Below are 6810 nucleotides of genomic sequence, written 5' to 3' on the forward strand. Positions count from 1 at the left end.
AGGTCATGGGTGCATTCAACTACCGCCACATTTTGCAAGCAATACTTGAGGTAAACCGTTACCCAAGCATGCTCTCCCTCTTATCTTTTACCTCTCCTTTTGGACTCTCATTTTTGCCTCATCATCTATGTGTAGATCAGTGCGGAGCATGTGATTCAAGTGATTATCGACAATGCATCCAAATTCCAATTGCAAGAAGATAAGCAAGAAACTAATGGAGGAATTTCCTCACATAGTATGGACTCCGTGTGCATCACATTGCCTTGACCTACTTATGGAGGACATAGGCAACCTTGGGTGGGTGAAGACATCCTCAACAAGGCACTCTCTATTGTCAACTTCATCAATGGCCAAGTGCGGGTACTTGCAATTTACCGCACATACTCCAACTTGGGGTTGAAGAAACCCTCCGCTACTCGGTTTGCCGCCATGTGACTCCTCCTTGAGCGACTCTACAACATGCAAAACAAGGTCCAAAGACCATGGTCTCTGACAAGTTCAAGGCATGGCTGGAAGAGGAGACCTTTGCATCACAACAAGACACAAAAGTCATCCAACGACTTTGCTTGTGTGAGAAGTTTGTGCAAGAGGTAAAAGGTATCGCGGTTGCCATCTTGCCCTTGTATAAGACCCTCCGCATGACCGACATGGAAGATGCAACACTTGGTCTCCTGTACCATTTCATTGAGGAGGCTTATCAAGAGATAGAGAAGTCTACCATTCTCGATGGTCCTCCCGATGGGGCGCGGTAAGAGTCTCAACTCTCTAGTCTCTACCCTCATCTCTATTGCACTTTATGCAACATGTACTATGCTCAATGCTTGAAGCTCACTCTTCTCTTTCTCTTTCTTTGTACTATGTAATGACGTCTTTGCTCCATCTCCCGAGAAGGATGACATCCTCCATCTTGCTAGGAAGCGGTGGGATTGGATGAAACGACCCATCCACCATTTTGCGGCTTTCTTGCACCCAACTTACAAGAAGCCGACCCTCTCCTCGAATGAAGTGCTACTTGCGGAGCGGGATAAGTATCTCTTTAAGGTAATCAAGAAAGAGGAATATGACACTTTTCTCCAAGAGGTCATCAACTATGGAGACCAAAGAGGCTCCGCATTTGCTTCCGTTGTGTGTTGGAAGAGGGAATCATTGGTCAAGCCTCTATTTTGGTGGGAGATCTTTGCCTATCAATTGCCCCCTTCTCCAAACGATTGCATGAAGAATTCTTAGTCAAGTAAACTCTCTACACTTATCTTTTTAATCTCGTCATTGTGCTTCTCTTCTAATCTTTAGCGTTTACGCTCTTGCCTAATATCTATGCCTCTCTTTAATGTGCTTTAGGATTGGGCCTCCCGTGCATGTGTGCTCCAATTTATGTATGTTGCGCTCTATGCATGAGATGCCGATGGTTCGACAAGTAAAGAGCTTACCTATAGGCTATTTTTAAGCTTATGAATGATTCATCATCCCGCCAAGTTCTATTATCTAACTATGTTTTTAAATTTTATTGTTGCAAATTGCAATTGTCAAATAGGTAAATATGGACGATTGCAAGCTGTCGGTTGAGGAGGAGATCTTTCATGAGCTCTGCTTGGAGCTCGAGGAGATTGATCAACGTGTCTCTCGCACATGATCCCACCGAGTTGTAGTGAGCAGACTTTCTTCGGCAACAAGAGGGAGAGGAGGAAAAGACTTGCTTGTCCATGGTAGGAGAACATCAACCACACCGAGAACGTATGTGCAGCGAGGTTTAGGAAGCAACACGGGTGAAGCTGCAGCAGCTATGAAGGATGCTCAAGTTAGTACATTGCCGAGGGAGCCCGAGTATGATGATGAGGGCAACATCCTTATAGAAGGAGATTATGGCCTTGAGCATGACACTCATGAAAATGAATCTTCAAGCTCTTCCTCTACCTCCGATGATGAGGGCGATGCGAGTGACATGAGCACGTAGGCTCGTCGCTCTTTGTTTGTAGCTCTCAAGTCTCTACTTACAATTTTGTATCCCTTTTTTGTAATTTGGAGTCTCTTGAGTCTTGACTAGCCTCTTTTTGTATTGATTTTGAACCTATATTTATGCAATTCATTCTACAGTTTACAAGTTCACACGTTAATAAGTGTCTAAGGTCTTATGTGGATGTGGCCACAATCTACAAAGATGGTCAGATGACCAGTGGGAATGCAATAGAAGTATCTCCTAAAGTTTAGGGAGTTGTTCTAAAATGTGTTCGCAACATTATGTACAGTATGACGAGGGGATCAATTTTCACCGAAGAACTGATATCAAATTCTTTGTAGGTCAATAGATTTTTAGACTAGCGTTCCCGCTGTGAGAAATAGCCTAAAAAGTTGCCAAGTGTCACCTCATGCATACAATTGCCAAATTTGGTGCATTCATGGGATTTTTATTGGAAAATGGGCTTCTCCTTCTTTGTTACCATATACATGTGATAGTGATGTGTGTGAACACACTAGGACGGCCGGGGCATTTTTCCCCTCTTTAGGAGAGTTTTGCCCCCGAGCATTGTATGTACGTCCATCACTCTAGGGCTATCTATCTTTCTATTGCACACTAAGTAACACACTCTCTATTGTGTGCCTTGAGCTTCCTTCATCTTCTCCAAGCTGTGTGCGTTTCTGTGCAACCCTAATTTCAACAATTGGTATCAGAGCAGGTTACGTCCTTCCGGGCTTAGTCACCAGCTGCTCCAGCACATGCTTGCTCACTTTCTCTGATTACAGTGAGGTTTGGCGAGCCTTCGCAGGTCGAAAAATATTTCGGGAGTGCGCGTAGAGCTCAGTCTGCTCAGATTTCTGATTCGGGCTCATTTCGGCCTCCGTTTCCACTACAGGCAATACTGCACAGGTTATTTCGTCATTTTGTGCAGAATTTCTATCAGTGCCGTTTTTTGCATAACAGGTGCCTTCCAGTCTTCTACAGTTTGTGCTATATAGCATGTGTTGTTCCCGCTCCATTTCTCCTATTTTCGGGTAGTTTTCACATCAGGTGCAGTATTTACCATGGCTGACAACAACACAGATGTGTTCAAGATGTTTGTAGCTGAAGACCCGTTGGATGGGGACAATTACCCTATGTGGGCTTACATGATGCAACATGTTCTTGTGTCAAAGGGCATCTGGAACATTGTACAGGGCATTGATGTGCGTCCTGGTTCTGAGGATGTAGGCGATGTTGAGGATGTTGCAGGTCTTGCTGCAAGGATTGCTGCTATTAGATTTGTTTTGCCTACGGTAGAACAAGCTCGTTGGGATGTAAAGGATGCGTAGGCTCATGCATTGATTCCATTGTCTCTGAAGCGCACCATTGTTCCTTACATCCGTTCAGCAAAATCTGCAAAACAGGCTTGGGATATTCTAGCAGGTCTTTATGCAAGCTGCAATGAGGCTAAAATTTCTTTGCTGCGTAAAGAGTTGGAGTCGAAGATTATGCATGAGGAAGATGATATGGACACTTTCCATGCTGATGTCAAGGATATCAATGAGCAACTTATTTTTGCAGGTGAAGTCATTTCAGACAGTTCCCTTGTGCAGACTGTTCTTAATGCCTTACCAGATTCCTACCAAACTTTTGCTAGTACTTGGAGACTGATGACCCAAGGAAATCGTGAAGTTGTCAAGTTTGATGCATTATGCACATTGGTGTTGCAAGAGTCACTTTCCAAAAAAAACAGAACTAGGCAGCGTGCAGTTGAACAGGCTTTTATTTCTTCTCCAAGAAAGGGTGGTAACAGCAATGCGGCCACTTCTTATGGTTCTGCTGCAAGTGGCAAAATTTCTGTTCCTAATGCTTTTGCTGGCAGCAATTTGTCTGGAAATTCTGGTGATAAGGGAAAAAAGAAGATGCGTTTCCATTATTGTAAAGCTAATGATCATTTGATCGAGTCGTGTCCTAACTTGAAGGCCAAAGAGGCTAAGAAGAAAGAGGGGTTGGTCCACTGCAAATGCTGGTTCCACTACAAATGCAGCCATTGTTGAGTCTTCTGTAAAAGGAGACTGTGATGCTGATGTTGATGCAGAATGGGCTTTTAGCGCAGAGTGCACTTACAATCCTGTTGTCCATGATGCATGCTTGTCAGTTGCTGCATATTCACATGTGTGGTATTTCGACAGTGGAGCTACAAAGCACATTACCTCACATTGTGAATTGTTCACCTCTCTCGAGTCTGTCCCTCATGGTAATTCAGTCACTTGTGCCAACAATGCCTCTTATCCGGTTCAGGGAGTTGGAAAGATTGTGCTTACTGCTGCAAATGGCAGTTCTTTCACACTTGTTGATGCACTTTATGTACCTGGGATCAAGAAGAATCTCTTGTCTGTATCCACACTTGCTAGACTTGGATTTGTAGTCAAATTTGTGGATGATAGATGTATAGTTCATGATCTCAGCTTTGGTGATTAAATTGTTGCATCTGGCCTTTTGTGCCCATGGGCTGTATAAGCTCACTATGCATGACGAGTGTGGACAAAATTTTCCAAATGCTGTTGCAGATTCAAGGGCTATTTCAGATGCAAAACTTTGGCATGCACGTTTTGGTCATCTGAATTTTTCCAGTTTGCTGCGTTTGCAGAAATCTGATATGGTTGCTTCTTTGCCGCCTCTTGAAGCACCTGTCAAACATGTTTGTGAAGGCTGTATTTTGGGTAAGATGTAGCGTTCTAAGTTTCCAAAGGATGGTTTAGTTCGGGCCACATGCAGGTTGCAGCTTGTGCATAGTGATGTTTGTGGGCCCATGCAAACTCCGTCCTTGGGCAATTACCTGTACTTCGTGACTTTCATTGATGATTACTCCAGGCATGCATGGGTATTTCTGCTTAAAGCGAAGTCCGAAGTTTTTATGTGCTTCAAACAATTTCTGGCTATGGCTGAAAATGTCTCGAAATGTACTATGGGCACCCTCCGTTCCGATCGAGGGGGGGAGTATATGTCTCATGAATTTAATGCATTTCTGGCTAGTCGTGGGATAAAACACCAATGTACAGTGCCTTATACACCTTAGAAAAATGGTGTTGCTGAGACGAAAAATAACTCACTGACGGAAATGGCACGATGTATGGTCAAAAGTCAAGCTTTGCCACATTCTTTTTGGCTTGAGGCCATCATGTGTGCCACTTATGTACTTAACAGGTGTCCTACGAAAGCTTTGCAGTCTATTACTCCATATGAAGCATGGCATGATAAAAAGCCTTCTATTGAGCACATGTGTGTTTTTGGCTGTTTGGCATATGCTTTGGTGCCACAAGTGCAGCGCAAAAAATTGGATGATAAGGCTGTCAAATGTATTTTGTTGGTTATAGTGCTGAAAGCAAAGGTTACAGGCTACATCATCCGCAAACAAAGCGTATTCTTGTTTCACGAGATGTAGTGTTTGTGGAAGATTCTGTTCAGCCCTTGCTGTCATGTACTAGAGACAGTATTGTAAGCTCACATGACATTTATGACACTTTGTTGCCTCTTTTTAGTGGTGGAAGTTCGAGTGTAAATTCCAATGAGGCAAATGTACAGCCTATGAGGGTTTCTGAAAATGTTACAGACTAACCTATTACTGATGCAGATGTACATGATGTACTTGATGAGGAAAGGGCTGAAAATGAGCAGGCTAGAGGTATGCCAAAATGGTTGGTGCACACTTTGCGTGACAGTAAATTGTATGCAACTTTGTCTAGTCGTACTCGTTGAGGCTCTCGCCATGCATCTTATGCATCAGATTGTTATGCTTTGGCTGTGTCTAGCTTACATGATGTTGAGGAGCCTCTGACTTTTGATGAAGCACAAAATTGAGAAAGTTGGAAGGTTGCCATGCAATCACAATATGATGCACTTATAGAAAATGACACATGGACTTTATGCGATTTGCCTCCTGGCAAAAAGGCCATTGGGACAAAGTGGGTTTACAAGTTGAAACGCAAACCCGATGGTGAGATCGATCGCCATAAGGCTCGACTTGTTGCAAAGGGTTATGCACAGCAAAAAGGCATAGATTATGAAGAGACTTTTGCTCCCACTTGTCGTATGACTACTATACGTTTTCTATGTGCATTGGCAGCTCATTTTGGTTGGGATGTACATCAATCAGACATTGTTACTGCTTTCTTGAATGGTGACATATTTGAGGAAGTTTATGTAACGGAGCCTCGCGGTTTTGTCATAAAAGGACAAGAGGACAAAGTGTGCAGATGTAAGAAGGCTTTGTATGGGTTGAAGCAATCTCCTCGTGCTTGGTATGAGAAAGCTGACACTCATTTGGTCAAACAAGGCTTTCGTAACAGTCCAACAGAAAGCACATTGTATGTAACGCGTGAGGGTGATGTACTTCTCATTGTGGTTCTTTATTTTGATGATTTGCTGATCACTGGAGCAAATGAGAGACATATTTTTGACTTTAAGGCTGATTTGAATGCTACTTTCAAGATGAAAGATTTCGGGCTGTTGCATCATTACTTGGGTATACAGTTAAAGCAGTGTGATGGTGGTATTGCCTTGTGTCAGAAAAGTTACATAGAGAAATTGCTATGTAAGTTTGGATTTGAGGATTGCAAACCTATTGCCACTCCCATGGAAACAGGTTTGAAGTTGAGTCTACATGATGCTGGCGATCCTGCTGATGTCACTCTTTACCAAACTGTTGTTGGCTGCCTCATTTATGTATGCAACACGAGGCCGGATATTCAATTTGCAGTCTCCCAAGTCAGCAGATTTATGCATAGCCCAGGGTGTAAGCATTGGCAGGCTGTCAAGATAATTTTCCACTACCTTAGTGGCACTTTACATCTTGGCTTGTTTTATCCCAAGGG

This window comes from Adiantum capillus-veneris, chromosome 19 (assembly GCF_014529385.1).
Source record: "Adiantum capillus-veneris isolate H3 chromosome 19, ASM1452938v2, whole genome shotgun sequence".
Classification (NCBI taxonomy): domain Eukaryota; kingdom Viridiplantae; phylum Streptophyta; class Polypodiopsida; order Polypodiales; family Pteridaceae; genus Adiantum; species Adiantum capillus-veneris.